Raw genomic sequence first — 21,972 nt, 5'->3', positions numbered from 1 at the left:
TCCTCACCAGGACACCCTTCAATCTCCTGGCGGCCATGGAGAGATTAACGCAGAGGGGCAACTGGCCCCTCCTGGTGGGGATCTGGCAGGACTGACTACTTACCAGGCAGGCCCTGAACCTGCAGAGCAAACCTCAGCACTTGCTGCTGAGCTTGGCGCAGCTTTCGCAAACCTTAGTGCCCGCCCACCCCCTTCCCCCCAGAGGAGCCCCACCCTTCAGTGGACCAAATTCTTTTCAAGCCCCTCTGCTCCCGTCTGCTCCTCCCGGTAGGTGTCCCCACACCTTTCACAGAGAGAAGGAAACAGGACCAGAAGGTGTAGTGGAGTCTTGCCTGTGGTCCATGGTTCATTCTGGACCACCGAATGGGACCAGCTCAGCCATTCATGCCTTTGGGAAGCTCAGATAACCTGGGCTCACTGTCACTGACGGGACTTTGCTTCACTGGGACTTTAGTCATACTGGCAAAATGATAGAACTGAGCTCTAGTTATTTTTTCCACAGCCGCAGTGGATCCTGCCATACCCGCTCCAAGCATTGACCAGACACCATGGCACTGCCATCCACTGGAAAGTGCCCTCAGAAATGAAAAGGCTCTGTTAAGTGATGGCAGGGGCTGGAGGGCCGGAAACCAGCTGAGACCGATAGAGAAGAACTGCAGCAGACACTGGGCTCACAGGAGGGGTCGGGCGGGGGCTGGGGGGTGGGGGCCGGGTGGGGGGGGAACTTGCCAAAAGTGTGGCCAGTGTGACTACCGCCTCAGCCTGAAGAGGAGGCTGAAGGGGACGCTGCGCTGGCTTGATATGGAGAGGGAAGAGGAGGTTGGGGGCACACCCCCTCCACACACGGCACCCCGCCCCACCCCCGCACCGTCTTGTTCTCTAAGTGCTTTTAAGTGCCTTTGACTGAGTGATTGGAACTCGTGGGCGTGGGCGAGACAGCTTGGCTCCCAAGAAGCAGCTCCGCAGGGGCTGGGAGAGGAAGGAGAGGTCCATGAGGGGGCTGTCAAGCTGAGTGAACGGGAAGGGAGGAAGACTCAGAAGAAGGGCATGAGGAGAAGGGTTTTCAGTGACCAGGAGTGGTGGAGGCTTGGAGGAGGGGACTCAGTGAATGTGATGGACTCAGTGAGGGGAGAGGGGTTTAGGGGGCGCATTGGTGCTAGAGGCTCACAGAGGAAGAAGGAGAAGGGAAGTTCAGTGGAGAGGATGGGGCATGGGGAGTCAGAGGAGCTCAATGGGATGACGGAGTGCCCTGCTGCTTGGTGTCATCCCTTTGAATGGTCTCCTTTGTGTCATCAAACCTGTGTCCTTCTCTGTGCAGAAGACCCCTCCCCCATCACTGTGGGGAGATCTGCAGGTGATCATCAAGCAGATCACTGCTCCCCACTTCTGGGGGATGAATCAAGGGAGGAAAGATTAGGACTTAACCTCCACCTTCCACCATCAGCCAGGTCCAGAGAACCACTCAGATCTGAGTTTGAATCCCACACACGCTGCCCATCTGGGTGACTTTGGGCAAGTTGTTTCTCTGAATTCAGCCTACATTTACCAAATAGATGAACATTCTCATCTTTCCACAGAATCCCTAAGGGAGGGGCATCAGCAGCCTCTGTTCTTGATGGGAAACCGAAGCCCAGAGAAGTAAAGATAATTGCTCGAGGTCACACCGCAGATCAGTGACCAGACAAAGATTCAAACACAGATCTGACCCACCCCAAAGGCATAGCTTAGCTCCCTGCTGTTCTCTGATATGTCCCCTGTTCCTACCCTCTATGGCATTTCCCACCAGTCATATATATATATATATATATATATGTATGTATTTGTTTATTGTTTAGTTACTTAATAGTTTCTTCCCAGACTGGTTTTGGTTTTCATTAGATTCCTTGAAGTGAGGTAGAGTGCCTGTCTCCATAAGGTCACTCACATAGTGTTCGTTAAATTGAAAAATAATACAAGGGTATTCAGAGCTAGTCAGGAATAGAGAGGTCCTCTTCTTCATTCATTTGCCCATTCACCCTTTATTTCACTCACTTGACAAATTTGATCATTACCTTCTCTGTTGAGCTGGCTGCTGGCAGTAAAGTGATGATCAGATGGGGCCCTGCCCTCAGAGAGCACACAGTCCAGGGAGGACACAGGTGACCGCAGTTCAGTGAGGTATCTCCTGGGATAGGAGAAACACAGAAGCAGTGGGAGCAGAGAGCCAACACTGAGGCCAGCTAGGTGGAGAGGGGATCAGGGAGAGTTCCCCATAGAAGATATTTAAACAGAGAACTGAAGGATGAATCAAAGTGCAAGATGCACAGCTGGGGAGCGGGGACAAGAAGGGAGAAGGATTCAGGATGGGGACACCAGGTGTATAGGACCAGAGGTGAGAGACCTTTGGCATCTGCCAGCTTCCTTAACTGCCCTGAGCTCCGTGCTCCCAGTAGTGGGCAAGGGCCACAGCCAACCATCTCTTAGGACACAGCCAGCCCAGCTAACACAACATTTGGAATTAGAAAATAAAATTTTAAAACTATAATAATTATTCTTTTTTTCTGATCTTATCAAAGTTATACATTCTCTTTGCAGGAAATAGAGAAAATACTAAAATATATTTTTTAAAAAGAATAGAGAAAAAAGGCATCTGGAATTGGAGAGATCTGAATTTGAATTGAAGCTTAGTTCTTTCCAAGCTGCATAACCCTGACAGAGATGCTTTCTCTGTGAGCTTCAGGGTCTGAGGAATGGAACCGTTAATACCTATGGCACAAAGACATGCAAAGATCAAGGATTCCTCCAAGGTTTCACAGCTAGTCATGTCTGTCTATGGTCTGAGTCAGAGACCTTGAAAGAGAAGAGGCAGCCCAGCGGAGGAGGGCTTGGGCGGGGGCGGGGGGGGGGGGGGGGGCAGACCTGGTTTCAGAGTCTTATCCATTACATACACACCCCTTTCAGGACAGCAGCCGCAGACACAGAAACTTCCAGAGCGAATGGTGAGTGCAGATGTGGCCCAAAGCAGGATCCCCTCTGTCAGCTGAGAGGGCCGTGGGGTAGGAAGTCAAGGCTTGAAAAGCCGATTTCCATCCCAGCTAAAAGAGTCAAGCCCTCCGCTAAGAGATCTAACGCCTCCGTTTCAGTCTCTTGCTGGCAACCTGGCCTGGCACCCTCTAGGATGTGATATCAGTTTAATAATTTAGCAGATGCAGATAAATATAGCAGCTCTGAAAATAACCCAGCTAGGCCTCAGCCTCCATCTCCTCTTTCCTCAACAGACTCCCCTGCCCTCCCCGCAAGGTCTCTGGTCTCCCTGCACCCCTGTCAGTGCTCCTGTCTGCCAGTGGGCACCTCATTCAACAATCTCTTCCTTTTTTCTAATTTCCTCCTCCCTCTCACCTCATAGTAAGAGCTTTTGTATTAATCAGGGCTTAAAGGAATCTTGTGCTAGAAGTCAGAAGATTTGGGTTTAATTCACTATGTGGACGTGTGTTGAGCAAGTCCCTTCTCCTCACTAAGCCTCTGTTCCCACATTTGTTAAATGAGACCCTTGGATTCCTAAAGGAAATCAGTCCTGAATATTCATTGGAAGGATTGATGCTGAAGCTGAAACTCCAATACTTTAGCCACCTGCTGCAAAGAGCTGACTCATTTGAAAAGGCCCTGATGCTGGGAAAGATTGAGAGCAGGAGAAGGGGGCGTCAGAGGATGAGATGGCCAGATGGCATCACCGACTCAATGGACACGGGTTTGGGTGGACTCTGGGAGTTGGTGATGGACAGGGAGGCCTGGCATGCTGCAGTTCCTGGGGTCACAAAGAGTTGGACACGATTGAGCAACTGAACTGAACTGAACTGGATTCTTTTTTTTTTTTAAATTAGTTGGAGGCTAATTACTTTACAACATTGCAGTGGTTTTTGTAATACATTGAAATGAATTAGCCATGGATTCCCCATCCCAGTCCCCCCTCCCACCTCCCTCTCCACCCGATCCCTCTGGGTCTTCCCAGTGCACCAGGCCCAAGCACTTGTCTCATGCATCCAACCTGGGCTGGTGATCTTTTTCACCCTAGATAATATACATGTTTCGATGCTGTTCTCTTGAAACATCCCACCCTCGCCTTCTCCCACAGAGTCCACAAGTCTGTTCTATACATCTGAGTCTCTTTTTCTGTTTTGCATATGGGGTTATCGTTACCATCTTTCTAAATTCCATATATATGTGTTAGTATACTGTAATGGTCTTTATCTTTCTGGCTTACTTCGCTCTGTATAATGGGCTCCAGTTTCATCCATCTCATTAGAACTGATTCAAATGAATTCTTTTTGATGGCTGAGTAATATTCCATGGTGTATATGTACCACAGCTTCCTCATCCATTCGTCTGCTGATGGGTATCTAGGTTGCTTCCATGTCCTGGCTATTATAAACAGTGCTGCGATGAACATTGGGGTGCACGTGCCTCTTTCAGATCTGGTTTCCTCGGTGTGTATGCCCAGAAGTGGGATTGCTGGGTCATATGGCAGTTCTATTTCCAGCTTTTTAAGAAATCTCCACACTGTTTTCCATAGTGGCTGTACTAATTTGCATTCCCACCAACAGTGTAAGAGGGTTCCCTTTTCTCCACACCCTCTCCAGCATTTATTGCTTGTAGACTTTTGGATAGCAGCCATCCTGACTGGCGTATAATGGTACCTCATTGTGGTTTTGATTTGCATTTCTCTGATAATGAGTGATGTTGAGCATCTTTTCATGTGTTTTTTTTTTTGCCATCTGTATGTCTTCCTTGGAGACATGTCTGTTTAGTTCTTTGGCCCATTTTTTGATTGGGTCATTTATTTTTCTGGAGTTGAGCTGGAGGAGTTGCTTGTATATTTTTGAGATTAATCCTTTGTCTGTTGCTTCGTTTGCTATTATTTTCTCCCAATCTGAGGGCTGTCTTTTCACCTTGCTTATAGTTTCCTTTGTTGTGCAAAAGCTTTTAAGTTTCATTAGGTCCCATTTGTTTATTTTTGCTTTTGTTTCTAAAATTCTGGGTTGTGGGTCATAGAGGATCCTGCTGTGATTTATGTCGGAGAGTGTTTTGCCTATGTTCTCCTCTAGGAGTTTTATAGTTTCTGGTCTTACATTTAGATCTTTAATCCATTTTGAGTTTATTTTTGTGTATGGTGTTAGAAAGTGTTCTAGTTTCATTCTTTTACAGGTGGTTGACCAGTTTTCCCAGCACCACTTGTTAAAGAGGTTGTCTTTTTTCCATTGTATATCCTTGCCTCCTTTGTTGAAGATAAGGTGACCATAGGTTCATGGATTTATCTCTGGGCTTTCTATTCTGTTCCATTGATCTATATTTCTGTCTTTGTGCCAGTACCATACTGTCTTGATGACTGTGGCTTTGTAGTAGAGTCTGAAGTCAGGCAGGTTGATTCCTCCATGAACTGGATTCTTAAAGGTGGCGTGAACAGCATGTTTGGGTAGAGGGAGTGCAGTAATTTGGATGGGACTAGACAATTTCCCCAGGAAGGCACAGCTGCAGTGTCAGCCGTCCCAGTCATGCTGCATCCAGAGACCTCACAGGTTTTCTTTCTTTCTTTTTTTCCTCTCTCTCTCTCATGATGAAAATTTTGCCCTGGATCTTATTCCTAGAATAAACAACTGTGACTTGCATTCACAATGGATGTAGCAGGTTCCATGTGCTTTTAGGGCTCCATCACATTTCTGACAAGTAGAAATTTTACTTCCCTGTGGGATGTTAGAAAGAGCAATGCCCCTCCCCCTTGAAGCTTTGCTCAAATCACCCCATCTTTATGGGTCTCCATTTTCATAGCTCTAACATGGCCAGGTGGGACTTCCCTAGAGGTCCAGTGGTTAAGACTTCACCTTTCAGTGCAGGGTGTGACTTCAATCCCTCTTAGGGGAGCTAAGATTCCACATGCCTGGCAGCCAAAAACCCACAACATAAAACAGAAGCAATATTGTAGCAAATTCACTAAAGACTTTAAAAATGGTCCACATCAAAAAATAAAAAAAAAAAAAAGATGGGAAAGTGTTGAAGGGTAAGAAGGACAAGGTTAAAGTCTATGTTTTCTAGATTGTAAGTTCCAAAAGGGATGAGTTGGAATCTGCCTTCCTGCATTCATTCAGCAATGTAATTAGGTATATGCCATGTACCAGCCATTGTGCAAAGTGCTGGGGTACAGCAGTGAATAAGAAAAACACAATTCCTGTTCCCACGAAAGCTTACATTTCAGAAACCAAAATAAATTGAATCCCAATAAATGTGCCATGAAGGAACAATAAAATACCTGTCAATATTTATCTAGTGCTTACTCTGTACATGGCACAGAGTGCCTATCTTTTGAGGTACTATTATTAACATACTCCCATTTTACAGATAAGGAATGTGAAGGACAGATTGGTTAAGTAAATGTGGTCAAGGTCACATGGTACAAGAGTGGCAAAGCTAGGATTCAACACCCAGGCAATCTGCCTCCAGAGCCTGTTTTCAACCATGAGGTCATAGTGCTTCCCTAGAAATCATAAACAAGGACTAATCTGGTGACATGATAGAAAGGGGAGTCAGGGAGGGCTTCTCTTTTAAGAGATGACATTTAAGCTGAGACCTGAAAGAGAAGCAGGAGTAAGTTATGTGGAATTGGGGAGAGAGATTTCCCAGTAGAAAAAATAGTATGTGCAAAGGTCCTGAGATAGAAAGATCAGTGTGTTCAATGCCTACTAAGCCAGCAGGAAAATGGGGAGAACTAAGGTCAGAGGAGCTGGGTCTGGGGGCCAGGGTGAGGATTTGGGGCTTTACCTTAAGTGCAGGGGATGCTTTTGAAAGGTTTAAGTGGGGATCAACATGATCTGATTGTTTTTAAAGATTGTGCTGTTAGCTGTGTAGGGATGAACTGAAAGGCAGCAAGAGGAGGATGGGAGAGACAGTTAGGAGATTATTGCAGTAATCCAGCTGAGAGAGAATGGAGGCCAGGCCCCTAGTAATGGCAAGAGGTGGGAGGAGGGATGGATTTGGATTTTATTTGGAGGTGAACTGAGAGGACTTGTGGATGGATTAGTGTGGGGGTGAGGGAATGCTCTCTGATTTTGGGGATTGAGCTGCAGAATGAATTGCGGTGCCCTTGACTGAGATGGGAAAGACCAGGGGAGGAACGGGTTTAATAAATCAAGGTTAAAAGGTTTTTTTGTTATTTTGATTTTTGTACCCCCTACCTGATAATCGCTTCACTACAAAAACAAGGGTTGAGATGTCTATAGTAATGGTTCATGGATCTTCCCATTTTTTTTGTTTAGTCTAACTAAGGTTTCCCAGGGGGCTCAGTGGTAAAGAATCCCCCTGCCAATGCAGGAAACACGGAGACACGGGTTCAATCCTTGGGTCAGGAAGATCCACTAGAGAAGAAAATGGCAACCCACTCCAGTATTCTTGCCTGGAAAATTCCATGGACAGAGGAGCCCAACAGGCTAGAGTCCACAGAGTCAGCCAGGACTGACTGACTGGGCATGCATGCACAAGAAACAGTATACCTTGCAAGGGGTGTACATTCAGTTCAAAGGTGAAACGATTTTTTAAAATAACTGACATTAGCACAGCAGCATTCAGATGTTATGGTTTAAGTTACTGTGTGCTGGAAAATGAAAGTCTAACTTGAAAATCGTGCTCTCTGCATCCATCTAACATAGAAAGGCAAAACTCAGTTAAAAAAAAGTAACACAGAATGGAAAAAGCATATTTTACTAGCTAGTAAAGGTCTACACATATAAGGAATAAGTAAAGCTTTGGAAACAATCTTGCTGTGGACACGTATTTTGGAAACTGTCTTCTGTTTTTCTTCTTTCCTCTCAATACTCACAGAATACTTCTGATAATTCTGGTCACCAAATGTGTGCGTGTGTTTTCCCATGCCAACCAATTCTTCCACACTAGCTGGGTGTCCTGTGATTCAGTGTAATTTGATTCTGACACTAACACAGACCCCACAGGTAAAGGGCCTATTCCCACAAGACTGCCCTTCACTTCAGACACCAATCACAAGTGGTAGATCCCCAAGTTACCACAACTTTGTCTGTCCAACTCACCTACAAATCAGAGGTTCCCACAATCCCCACTAGGATTCAATAATTTGCTAGAACAGCTAGAAAACTCAGGGCAACACACTTACCAGTTTATTATTAATAAATGATACAGTTGAACAACCACCTAAAGAGATGCAAGGAGTGTGATCTGGGCAGGTCCTGAGCACAGGCGTTTCTGTCCCACTGAGTTGGGGTGCACCACACTGCCAGCGTTGGGTATGTTCACCAACCTAGAATCTCTCCAAACTCTGTACTTTGGGGAATTTTTATGGAGTCTTCATCACTTGAACATGATCAACTCAATAATCAACTTAATCTCCAACCCTTCCCACCTTCCCCGAGGATGGGGTAGGGGCAGGGGCTGAAAGTTCCAAACTTCTAATCATGGCTTGGTCTTTCTGGTGACCATCTCTCATTCTGAAGCTATTCAGGTGCCCACCAAGAGTCACCTCATTGGAACAAAAGATGCTCCTATGACCCAGAAATTTCCAAGGGTTTTAGGAACTCTGTGTCAGGAACTGGGGTCATCTATATATCCCATTATTTCACAACACCCATGTTGGATATCCATGATAAGTAGGCAACTGTACAGAGGCTTCTGGAAGTCAGCACTGGAGAGTCACAGCTGGAGACTTAAATCTGGGGAGTCATCCATAGATGGTACTTAAAGCCATGGGACAGGATGAGTGGCCTTGGGAGAAGGTGTTGATGGAGAAGTGGACATAAGTCAGAGACACCACGTTTAGAAGTGGTGATGATGGAGAGGGACCAGCCAAGGAGCCTGAGCAGGGACAGTTGTCAGTAAAGGAGGGAAATAGAAAAGTGAGCTGAACAGTAAGTTGAAATTAAGGAAGCAATTATGGCAAATGAAGACTATTCTTCTGCATAAGTTTTGTTTTGAAAAGCAGAGAAATAGGGAGTGGTGGCTGGCAAGAACGTGGGGTCGAATGTGTGTAGTTGCTAAGTCACGTCTGACTCTTTGTGACCCCATGGACTGCAGTCTGCCAAGCTCCCCTGTCCATGGGATTCTCCAGGCAAGAATACTGAAGTGGGCTGCCATTTCCTCCTCCAGGTGGGGTGGAGTAGGGATTCTGTAAGATGGGAGCTGCTAGGAGCACCTTTGTATCCTGATGGGGTTGATCGAGTAGAAGGGAAAATAAGGCTGCCTGGCATTATCAACTTCCTGTGGGAGATTCTTTTTTTTGGCCACCCTGTGCAGCTTGTGGAATCTTTGTTCCCCGACCAGGATCGAACCCAAGTCCTCTGCAGTGAAAGTGTGGGGTCTTAGCCACTGGACCACCAGGGAGGTTCCCATGTAGGAATTCTATTTTTTTTTTTTTTTTGTAGGAGGTTCTTGAAACAGCAAGAGAAGATGAGCTCTCCAGAAAGTTCATTCCTACCACAAGCCTTTATTAAGTACTTATTGTGTAGCAGACACTTCCAAGTGCTAGAAATATAGCAGTGATCAAGACAAGCAAGATCCCTGCCCTCTGAGCACATTCAATCCAAAGGAAGAGAGGAAGGCCATAAAGAATCAAAACAATTAAGATCATTTCAGATAGTGTTACCTGTATGTTTTGAAGAAAGAAAACAGGGTGATGTGATAGGTAGTAACCCGGCCCTGTACCTTAGATTGGAGAAGAAAATGGCAACCCACTCCAATATTCTTGCCTAGAGAATCCTGTGGACAGCGGAGCCTGGTGGGCTGCTATCCATAGGGTCACACAGAGTTGGATACAATGAAGCAACTTAGCATGCATGCATGCTTTGGAGAAGGAAATGGCAATCCACTCCAGTATTCTTACCTGGAGAATCCCAGGGACAGAGGAGCCTGGTGGGCTGCCATCTAAGGGGTCGCACAGAGTCAGACACGACTGAAGCGACTTAGCAGCAGCAGCAGCAGCAGCAGTACCTTAGATAGAGAAGTCTAGGATGATGGAGTGGGTAGCTGTGGGTTTCGCCTTCCCACCATTCATTTGTCCTACTTTTAATCACAATGCCTTTATATTTCGGGGGAAACCACTGCTGCTAAAAGCTCAGTGCATGTTTCTTGTGGGGCTGAGCCCAGCCCATCTCCAGGAATGGGCTTATGATCCTGGACTGGCCAAGGAAACTCAACACTAGGAAATTTCCCTGAACTACTGAGAAAGAGAAACTCTGCCCAGGAATTGTTGACTAAGCAGATTATAAACCTGGAGCTGCAGGCTGTCATCTTGCCACTACAAAGGAAGTGCGTGTCTACTGCCTAGCAGGAGAGCCCAGAAACAGGGACCTAGTGAATGTGGAAGTTACTTGAGTCACCTGATTCAGTTGCACCTAAGGTTACCCTTGGACTTTTCTGTTAAGTGAGCCAACAATTCTCCTGTGTTTCTTAAGCTATTCTGGCCTATTTTGAACTTATAATTGAACACATCCTGATTGCGGAAGAAAGCAAAGGAGCCAGGCTTAGAGGTGCTGTGCTGTGCTTAGTCGCTCAGTCGTGTCTGACTCTTTGAGGCACCATGGACTGTAGCCCGCCAGGTTCCTCTGTTCATGGGGACTCTCCAGGCAAGAATGCTGGAGTGGGTTGCCAGTTCCTTCTCCAGGGGGTCTTCCGGACCCAGGGATCGAACCCAGGTCTCCCACATTGCAGGCAGATTCTTCACCTTCTGAGCCACCAGAGCTAGGTATAAAGCACCATTAACCTGATAAAGTGCCCCCTCCTGGAGAAGAGAGTATCTACATATATTTGGAATTTTGTAAGGAAAATGTCTGCTCTCCCTATTTATTCAGTCATCTCTGATTTTTTTTTTTTTTTGCTTCATTGACATATAACTAACATACATGTGTAAATTTAAAGAGTACAGAATAAATCAACTCTCTGTATAAAATAAATTAAAACATTTTTGTGGACCCTTAAAAGTATTGAGACCCCTAGGTACTGTGCTTCTTGTGCCCAGTGGATAAATCAGCCCAAATGATTAACACCATTAAAAGAATGACTGTGGAAAATTCTTCAAGAGATGGGAATACCAGACCACCTGACCTGCCTCCTGAGAAATCTATATGCAGGTCAAGAAGCAACAGTTAGAAGCAGACATGGAACAATAGACTGGTTCCAAATTGGCAAAGGAGTACATCAAGGCTGTATATTGTCACCTGCCTATTTAACTTATACGCAGAGTATATCATGCGAGGTGCTGGGCTGGATGAAGCACAAGCCGGAATCAAGATTGCTGGGAGAAATATCAATAACCTCAGATATGCAAATGACATCAACCTTATGGCAGAAAGTGAAGAGGAACTGAAGAGCCTCTTGATGAAAGTGAAAGAGGAGTGTGAAAAAGCTGGCTTAAAACTCAACATTCAGAATACTAAAATCATGGCAGCTGGTCCCATCACTTCATGGCAAATAGATGGGGAAACAACATGGAAACAGTGAGAGACTTTATTTTCTTGGGCTCCAAAATCACTGCAGATGGTGACTGCAGCCATGAAATTAAAAGATGCTTACTCCTTGGAAAAAAAGCTATGACCAACCTAGACAGCATATTAAAATACAGAAGACATTACTTTGCCGACTGGTCAAAACTATGGTTTTTCCAATAGTCATGTATGCATGTGAGAATTGGACTATAAAGAAAGCTGAGCACTGAAGAATTGATGCTTTTGAACTGTGATGTTGGAGAAGACTCTTGAGAGTCCCTTACACTGCAAGGAGAGCAAACCAGTCTTTCCTAAAGGAAATCAGTCCTGAATATTCATTGGAAGGACTGATGCTGAAGCTGAAACTCCAATACTTTGGCCACCTGATGTGAAGAACTGACTCACTGGAAAAGACTGATGCTGGGCAAGGTTGAAGGCAGGAGGAGAAGGGGACAACAGAGGATGAAATAGTTGGATGGCATCACCGACTCAATGGACATGAGTTTGAGCAAGCTCCAGGAGACAGTGAAGGAAAGGGAAGCCTGGCATGCTACAGTCCATGGGGTCACAAAGAGTCAGACACAACTGAATGACTGAACTGAAAGGAATGATTAACACTATTTTCAGAATATTTTTCTCTGGAAGAATGAGGAAAAGGGAAGCCACGGAGGAGGATCATACAGAGGGATACAGAGGGCTTCAAAAGTACTAAAATGTCCCATTAAGCCAGTAGTGAGTATCTTCATTTTTACTCTGTAAACAATACATATATTTTTATATGTATGTATATGTACATGGATATACACAATATATTCTATACGTATAAGATATTTCACAGTAAAAATTTTACAACAAAAAATGTAAGGACAAGGACTTCCCTGGTGGTCCAGTGAGCTAAGACTCCATGTTCCCAATGCAGGGGGCTGGGTTCAATCCTTGGTCAGTGAACTAGATCCCATAAGTCACAACTAAAGATCCCAAGTGTCACAACTAAGACCCAGCACACCCAAATAAATAAATAAAAATTTTTAAAACAATGTAAGGACCAGGTCATGCGGGGAGGGAGGAGGAGTCGGTCTTAAATATCAGGATAGGGCCTGGCCCACCACAGCACACAGAAATTCACTCTGAATCATTTAATGACCATCTGGTTCTGGATCAGGTCCCTCCTGCTCACTCATACTGAAGCTCCAGCTCTGCCTGCCTGTCTGCCACCACCCCCCACCATCACAGGCATGGCTGGTGGAGTTTCTGGGTATCCTCCTCCAGGCTCCAAAAGGATGCAGGGTTGGCCCCAGCTGCTCAGCTATAGAATACTAAGGAACAAGGACTCTGCTAAGAGATGGATTCCCAGATCCAGAGGGATACAAGGGTCTGGCTCTGGGACAGAAAACCAGCCAGATCTTCTAGGGACCACAGCGGGAGGCTCTTTCCCAACCTCTTAGATAAGGGGTGAGGGTGTCAGTTCAGGCTTCCTGATCCCAGGGAATGGATGGATCTAGGCCCTGGGTTCAAGAGGACAAGTGGCATTCAGAAGACTTGACCTCACACTGAATGTGCCCTAGAGGACCAAAGATTCTATGTGCCCAGCATGGCTGGCACTGAATGGCACAGTCCCTGACCTGATAGGGTCACGCTGGGCAGGTGACCAGGGAGGCCAATGACCAGACTGAAGGACCTTGTTCACGTCTGGTTCTGTAATACCCCTTGGCCCTGGCCCAACCCTAAGTGCTGCTCTGGGTTGAGAGAGTCCAGCAATAATGGAAACTGGATTTTCCACCAGCTAGATGGCAGGAGAGCTCTGAGTGGGTTTTTAAAAAAAGAGCCTGTATCTTCCCTACCTGTGTGCACCCGTGTTCATACCCACAACACCTGCTTCTGCCTTTTTTTCTTGCTTCTGTCTCTTTCTGACTCCCTGGGCCTGTCTCTATCTCCCTTTCCAGGTCTTTCTCTGATTCTGCCTTCCCCTTCCCCAGCCTCCCACCTACTATAGAGCGCTCTGGTTCCAAGAAAAGAAGCTTTTGCTGTGAGTGCATCAGATGCTAGGACCTCCCCTTCCCACTCCCTCCATCTCTTCCATGCCCCTTTCCTCCTCTATCTGAGACATGGACTCAGCAGCCATCCGCCCCCCACCACACACCCCCCCCCCAGACAAGCCAGGCGGGAGGAAGAACAGGGCTCCGGCTGGACTGGATCGGCTTGGATATGGGGCTGCCTTTCCCTTTGGAGGGGAGGCCAGAGCTCAGATGGCTCATGAATTATTGAGCTCCTGTGCCGGCGGCTCCACTTGGCAGAGCGCTGGGACTCTCGCCACCAGTCTAGAAGAGTGGGACAAACTCAAGGTCATTCAGGCTGAGCTGGGCGAGGCTCTAAGCTCCCAGCCTCCTTCCTAACTCCTCACCTGAGCCCCCAGGGCTAAACCTGGCAACTCTCCCCACCCTTACTTACTTTATAGGGAACCTAGCACAGTCCTAGGATTACCCTGGTGGCTCAGACCTTAAAGAGTCTGCCTGCAATGTGGTTCGATCCCTGGGTTGGGAAGATACCCTGGAAAAGGGAACAGAAACCCACTCCAGTATTCTTGCCTGGGAAATCCTATGGATCATGGAGCCTGGTTGGGCTACAAGTCCATGGGGTCACCAAGAGTCGGACACGAATTAGCAATTAAACAACAACAACCCAGCCCTAGTCAGAAGTACCCCATGCTCTCCCCTGGCCCTGACCTCCGACTTCCACACAATGCAGTCAATTCAGTTCAATTGTGTCCGACTCTTTGTGACCCCATGAACTACAGCACTCCAGGCTTCCCTGTCCATTACCAACTCCCGGAGCTTGCTCAAACTCACGTCCATTGAGTTGGTGATGCCATCCAACCATCTCATCCTCTGTTGTCCCCACAATTCCCCTCCATCTTTCATCCCTTAGTCAGGGGGCCCCTGAGAGTGGGACTGCACAGGAAGGGCTTGAGGGCCAGATGGCTCAGACTAGGGGCTCCACGACTGGATCTGGCCGAACCCCGTCCATGTTACCACCTCCCTTAATGTCTCCTCACTGGGCTCTGCCTTCCTTAGGGGAGGAGATACAGACCCAGGATCCAAGGAGGGGCGCTCTATCCACAGCAGCTCTCAGGCCAGCCCCCAGGCACATCCCCGCAAAGGGGAGAGAGAACCCTCCCCTCCCCCACCATCCCTATGATTTCAGCAAGACCTGAAGAGGGTGGAAAGAAGCCCAGGATGTCATGAGCTGGATCTGGCTTGAACAACCTACCCACCCTGACTTTCAGTTTGCTCATCCATTAAAATGGGAATTTCTGCATCTGGTCTTCCCAGCGTCTCCTGGTGGAGCTGCTTTCATCTCTGCACTGTCAGGGCTGGAAGGCAGCTACAAGGCCTGGGCTGGGGCCCTGTCTGACCTCTACCTGCTCCAGCTCCACCCTCTCGTCTATTTACTCCCAAGTACTCCTCCCCTGGGACCCTCCAAAGGCCCTGGACAACTTTCCACTGCAGCACTAAGCTGCCATCTCTCACACTGGGTTGGAAGCTGTGGGTACGGTCTGTCTCCCTCAAACACTTTGGGTTCCCCAAGGTCACAGACCAAGTCTTATTCCTCTCTGTGTTCTGCAGCCGTCAGACCGGGACCAGGCCCAGGGGAGGGGCTCAGTGATGCTACCAAATGAGGGAAGGGCCTGGAGACTTTGCAGGCCCTCTGCCTTGATTACTGCCTCCTACCCTCCCTCACCACACTTGCCAGGGACTTTGCGTTCTCCCAAGCCCACCATCCTCCTCAGGGGCTCACTTGGAAAGTCTTTAGGGGAGGAGATACAGACCACCACCCCACCACTTCCGGCAAACCCTGCTCTCTGCCTTCTACCCTTGAATTTCACCCATATCCTTAGACCACAGACCCAGGGGTTTGTGCTAAACTGTTATGCTGGCAGCCTCCAATGAAGCAGGCCTCCAGATATCCATGCCCTTTTGCATCCTCTTCCGTGCTGACTCTGGCCTTGGCTATATGACTTGCTCTCTCCAACGGGATGTCAAGAAGCGTGAAGCAAGCAGGATTCAATAAGCACTTACACAGTGGGCCCTGTCCTCTTGGAAGTCTGCTGCTTCTCTGTGAAGGTCAGAGGACTTCTTTTTATTAGTTTTTTTATTCTAATTTTATGACAAATTTTATTCCAAAGTGGTTCTAGTAGTACCAGAGACATTGATGTAGAGTTTGAATATTGTTTCAGGTAAAGTGAAAATGGATAAAAGTAATATTTCTAGTTAACATATTTTTAGATGATAGGATTTTAAATGTGTCAGTTACAATAAACATTAATGAACTTATTTATAAAACAGAAACAGACTCACAGGCATGAAAAACAAATCCATGATTACCAGAGGGGAAAAATTTAGATAAACAAGGTCCTACCATATATATAGCACAGGGTACTATATTCAATATTTTGGAATAAATTATAATGGAAAAGAAAAAATGCAATGAATATTAAGAATAGATGTTTTACTATTTTATGTATTTTGAAAGGTTTATATATTCAGAATTAAGGGGAGATTTTTTTTTTCCTTAAGGAGAACCACTTTATATTGAGTAGTAAACAAAACTCCATTTATGACATAGTAAACAAAATTTCCATCAACTTCTTCAATTAGTCCAAAGAACAAAACCTCTGACTTAATCAGAATTTATATTCAACCTTAAATATTCTAAAATCCATCCATGTCAACTTTGTAATTTTAATCTTGCCTAATACGATGAAATAGGGCAAACCTTAATCAATAGTCAAGTTCCTAATTTCCTCTGTTTAGCCAGTTTTTTGATTTTGCTTTCTGATTCCATATATTCCACAGTGTTCAATGGATTTGCAATAAACTTCCAAGATGAAGTGGGATTTCTTGCTCATTTTTTGCTTGAAATCTTGACTTGTATTCATCTTTTTAAACAAAAAATATGCCCCAGAAAACAGCTACATGTTCACCTACTAAAACTTCTTTAAAGATGTTCTTTGCCAGTGAATCCATACTGTGGGTCATCCCGAGGCGTGTACTCAGGAGGCTCTGCATCTAAACTTCTGACCGATGAGAGGCCAGGTGAAGAGAGGCCCAGGGAGAGAGGACACCGTCTCAATAATCCAGCCCCTGCTGCTCCCAGCTGAATGCAGACTCATAAGTGACACAGGCAAAACCAGCAGAACTGGCCAGCTGATCCCAGCTGAACTGCAGAATTTCTAGAAATAATATATCATTTTAAGCCACTAAATTTGGGGGTGGTTTATTTCTCAGCAAGGGCTTCCCAGGTGGCTCAGAGGTAAAGAATCTGCCAATGAAGGAGACTCAGGTTCGATCCCCGGGTCAAGAAGATCCCCTAGAGAAGGAAATGACAACCCACTCCAGTATTCTTGTCTGGGAAATGCCACAGACAGAGGCGCCTGGTGGGCTACAGTCCACGGGGTCGCAAGAGTCAGACACGACTTAGCAACTAAACAATGATCACTTCTCAGCAAACGATAACTGAAATCTTGGGCCGACCCCGAGTCCTCTCTGCCCACGTCTTGCATATCCAGTCCTGTGGGGTCCACTTCCAGAATATATCGTGCATCTGAGCACTTCTTCTCTCATTCCCAGGCACCACTCTAGTCCAGGCCACTGTCCCCCTCACCTGGATTACTCCCAAAGCCTCCTCACTGGATTCCCTGCCTCCACTCTTACTCTCCTGCAGTCATCATACAGAGAGTGAAGCTTTGAGGGTATTAGATCAAGTCCCCCGTCTGCTTGAGACCTTCCAGTTACCTCCTACATCACTTAGATTAAAAGAAAGATCAAGGAATTCTTTGATGGTCTAGTGGTTAGAAGTCCACCTGCAGGGGACCCGGGTTCAATTCTTGGTCCAGGAAGATTCCACATGCAGGGCACGGGGGCAACTAAGCCCATGTGCCATAACTACTGAGTTGGCACACCCTAAAGCCCATGCTCTTCAACAAGAGAAGCCAGAACAATGAGAAGCTCGTGCACCACAGCTAAAGAGTGGCCACCACTTGCCAGAACTAGAGAAAGTCCACACACAGCAACAAAGACCCGACGCAGCCATAAATAATTAACGAAATAAACCACAGACTGCTTGAAGCCCTGTGCAGCCCAGGGCCTGCACATCTCCACCCCCACATCCAGTCACCCCTTGCTCAATGCACTCCAGCCACACTGGTTTCCTTTCTGTTTCTCGAACATGCTAGGCTTATCTCCATCTTGGGGCCTTCGCATCAGTTCTTTACTCTGTCCAGAAGACTCTTCCTCTAGGTCTTTCCATCTAGGTCTTCCAGTTCTCAGCTTATATGTCCCCTCCCCTAAAAGGCTATTTACAGAAGAGGTGACTGAGGCTTGGAGAAGTGAGGTCATTTCCCAAGTACACCCAGTTAGAGAGAGTCTGGGCTGAGTTTTCACCCTAGGTTTGTGTGAGTCCCCACTTCAGGGCTCTTTCTGCCACATCAGTGGTTTGGGAAGGTGAAGGTCATGGGCTCCTGAAAAGCAGAGGGGTCGGAGGGGCTTCCTTCACTGACTCCTTCCACAAACACTCCCAGATGCAACCTTTGGCCTCTGCCCTGGGTTGAGTGCTGGGGACTCAGAGAGATGAATCAGACCAGACTTTTCTCTCTGGGAGCTCCAGTCTAGGGACAGGGAAAGCAGCAGAGGAGGTCAAGGCCATCAGAGGGGCTCAGACAGCCTTTTGGGGAGGCATAACATGGAGTATGGGGCTGGCTGGGGGCAGGGGCACGGGGGGCAGAAAGTGGGGGTGTTTGTACAGGGGTCAGAGCTGCCTATTGACCCCTGAAAGTGACCAGGAGACTTAGCATCAGCCATGCCTGTCCAAACTGCTGTGAGTGTGTGAGAGAGAGAGAGAGAGAGTGTGTGTGTGTGTGTGTGTGTGTGTGTGTGTGTATAAGAGAGTAAGGGAGAGTACAAGGGGTAAGGTGGACTTTAGGCAGGAGAAAGGCTGAATGAATAGAATTTACTGATGTGGAATCTAAAGCCCAGAAAGGCTGAGTCACTTGCCCAGCTCACCATAAAGGCAGAATTTGAAACAAGCCTATGCTGACACCACCTCCTCCAGGGTCCACTGCTTCTTCACTATGTGACCTCAGCTAAAGCCATTCTCCTTGGGGGCCTTATTTCCTCATCAGTAAACTGAAGGAGTTGGATCAAGGTTCCTTCAGCATGAGGATTCTGCAGAAAATATCACTACTAGAGCTTGGAACCAAATTCAGAACCTGCCTCAACCAGTACAGGATGGTTTCTCTGCCTGCAGCTCCCTCCAGGCCTAAATTGGGTGTCATATAAACTAAAGTCAGGGAGCCCCAGTAATTCCCCCTGTGTCAGGTGGACCTGGGGTCTCTCTCTCAACAGCCCAACCTACAGTTCCAGAATCCCTACAGCCTAGCTGTTTAGAATTTCAGGGCTCCTAGTACTTCATTATTAACCCAGCCTAGATCCCAGCTTATCTGTCCACCATTCTCCAGGGTAAATCTGGGACTCCCCTAGTTCTCTGCAGCCTCCAGGAAACACCAAAGCCAATGAAGGAAAGGGGAGAGGCAGCTCTGAAAGATCATTGGTCCATTGTCTGACCAAGGTCTTTTCAAATGAGTCAGTTCTTCGCATCAGGAAGCCAAAGTATTAGAGTTTCAGCTTCAGCATCAGTCCTTCAGGACTGATTTCCTTTATTATTATTTTTTTTTCTGATTTCCTTTAGGATGGACTGGTTGGATCCAAGCTAGCCTCATCTCCCATGTTCCAGCTCTGCTCATCCTTCACCATTCTGTTCCCACAGAGTTCCCTTTCAGGTGCTTCCATTCCATGTATTACATTCAGAATTCCAGGAAATTATATCTGGGAAAGAGAAGCATGGTGAGTAGGATTAGAGCTGATTACAGAACAAGGATTCCCCCATTCTAATGGGGCCTGGGGCATCCTCTGGGGCCTGGTCTCAGTGGTACCCACAGGAGCCATGGCAAAGACCTCAGGCTCTGAACAGGAAGAACTTGGGCTCAGGTCTGAGCTTTGCCCCTTACTAGTTTATGTGACTTTGGGCAAGAGGCTTGAATCTCTGAACCTCGGTTTTCTTAGCTACAAAATAAGGATTTGGGATCTATTCACTGAGTTACTGTGAGGATTACATGGAAATAAGGCTCATTATATACCTAAGACATAGTAGGTGATCATGGTAGTCATAGCAATTTGTTCTGCTTATTCTCAGAGGCAGTGGTCTGGCCTCTGAGAGTCCTGGCCCCATAACAGCAGGGGAGGTAGAGAAGGGGCAAGAAGAAGGGGTTAAAATAAAATAGCCGCCACCTAACTACCATGTGCCGGCCCCTGTAGTGATCAGCATATGAAACTATTACTAATTTAACTTTATGAACAAGGCGCGTCTGAAGCACAAAGTTCCATAACTTGGCCAAAGTCACACAGCTAGTAAGTGGCAGAGTTGGGGCATAAATTCAAGCTCTCTGGCTCCAGAGTTCAAACTCTGAACCACTTTTCTATCCTACCTCACGTCAATCCCATTTTAGGATGAGAAAGGCTGAGGTTCAGAGAAATAAGTTCTCGCTGCTGCTCAACAGGGGTGCATCTAGGACTCCAGTTGATTAATAGTGACTGAAGTTCTGGCAATTTCTGCTGTTGAGTGCTGCCCTCTAGTGCCCTCCATGGGAGAAGCACACCAGAGGCAAGCCGCAGAGGCTTGTCCATTGCCCACACTCCTCTGACCCACTGCTTCTCCCCACCCCCAGAGCTGCAGGTCTTAGAGCTTCTAAATATCATTCTGAACGTCATCCATATATACAATTTCTTGGTTATCTCACAAATCCTTAAATTCAACAGATCCAGTATTCTTGCCTGGAGAATCCCATGGACAGAGGAGCTTGGCAGGCTACCGTCCATGGAGTCGCAAGAGTTGGACACGACTTAGCGACCAAAGAGAGAGAGAATACCAAGTTTTCACTTTCATACCCCAAACCTGCCCTCCCCCAGTCATGTCCATCCATCCCAGTAGCACAAGCCAGAACCCCAGCCGTCCTTGACACCTCCCTCTCCCCGTCATTCTCTCTCCATCCCAGGAACAAAATGGCGGCCGAGGAGGGCGACCCGAAAAATAAACATCAGTCAGAACAGAGCAAAAATGTGGGAGCAGAAGATCAGAACAACGGTCCCCTGTTGTGGCCAAGAGGGAAAAAATGAGCTCAGGTGGTTAGAAAGACACAGAAGGAAGCCCAAACACAGCTTTAAGGGCCAGAAGAATGGCACAGTAAGAAACTGTGAAAGAAAAGAAAGTGAAGTCGCTCAGTCGTGTTCGACTCTGCGAGTCCATGGACTGTAGCCCACCAGGCTCCTCTGTCTGTGAAATTTTTCAGGCAAGAGTACTGGAGTGGGTTGCCATTTGAGCCAAAAGGACTGGATTCCTACCCAGATCCACTGGTTAGTGACAATATGGCCTTGGGACCTTGATGTGCCTCGGTTCCCCCATCTGCAAAATGAATATGACCACGGTTATGTCTAGGACTTCTGTAAGGATCAAATTTAAGTGTTTGCTTTGTAAACTGCACAGCAGAAGTGGGTTATCATCTGGAAATTTCATTCCAATAGACTTCTATCTCCTTTGTTATGCTGCATGCTGGACCTGTACGGTGACTTGTTTTGTTTTCAAAGAATGTCATCAGCTTGAGGGTTTTTAAATTGTGGTTTACCTATATATTATATATAATATATATGATTTTTAAGTTGTGGTGTATATATATATACACACACACACACACACACAGAGAGAAAATGTGCCCTTTTGTCTATTTTTAAGTTACAGTTCAGCAGCATTATTTACATTCACACTGTTGTGCAACCATCACCATTATCTGTTTCCAAAAATTTTCATCATTCCAAATAGAAACTCTGTACCCATTAAGGAGTAACTCCCAACTCCTCCCTCTCTCCAGCCCCTGGAAACCTCTAATCCCTCTCTCTATGAATTTGTTTGTTCTGAATGTAAGTGGAATAACAATATTTGTTCTTCTGTGTCTGGCTTGTTTTACTTAGCATGATGTCTTCAAGGTTCATCTGTGTTGTAGCATGTATCACAAAAATTTCATCCTTTTCATGGCTAAATAACACTCCATTGTGTGTATATACGATATTTTGTTTATCCATTCATCTGTTGATAGACACTTGATTTTCCTCGTTTCTGCTTTTGTGAATGGTGCTGCAATGAATACTGGTGCATAAGTACCTATTTGAGTCCCTGGTTTCAATTTTGGGGGGTATGTATTAATACCTATAATGTCACCAGTTTTTGACAGAGTTTTTCAGTATACACTGTGGCAGGGGAATGGGCCCTTGGGAACAGGACCCAGTGTGTTTGAGTGTGGGAGGGAGAAGGGCAGAGGAGGAGAGGGGTTTCAGTGTGGCCATGCTTCCCAGGTGGCGCAGTGGTAAAGAATCTGCCTGCCGGTGCAGGAGATGCA

At 46.6% G+C, this 21,972-nt stretch overlaps 1 pseudogene; it reads right to left on the bottom strand.

Annotated features, from left to right (window-relative positions):
- Positions 1–16,278: 16,278 nt before the first annotated feature.
- Positions 16,279–16,507, bottom strand: LOC110147647 (protein CEBPZOS-like; annotated as a pseudogene).
- Positions 16,508–21,972: the final 5,465 nt, after the last annotated feature.

This window comes from Odocoileus virginianus, chromosome 30 (genome assembly GCF_023699985.2).
Source record: "Odocoileus virginianus isolate 20LAN1187 ecotype Illinois chromosome 30, Ovbor_1.2, whole genome shotgun sequence".
NCBI lineage: Eukaryota > Metazoa > Chordata > Mammalia > Artiodactyla > Cervidae > Odocoileus > Odocoileus virginianus.
This window is presented reverse-complemented; position numbering and strand designations above follow the sequence as displayed.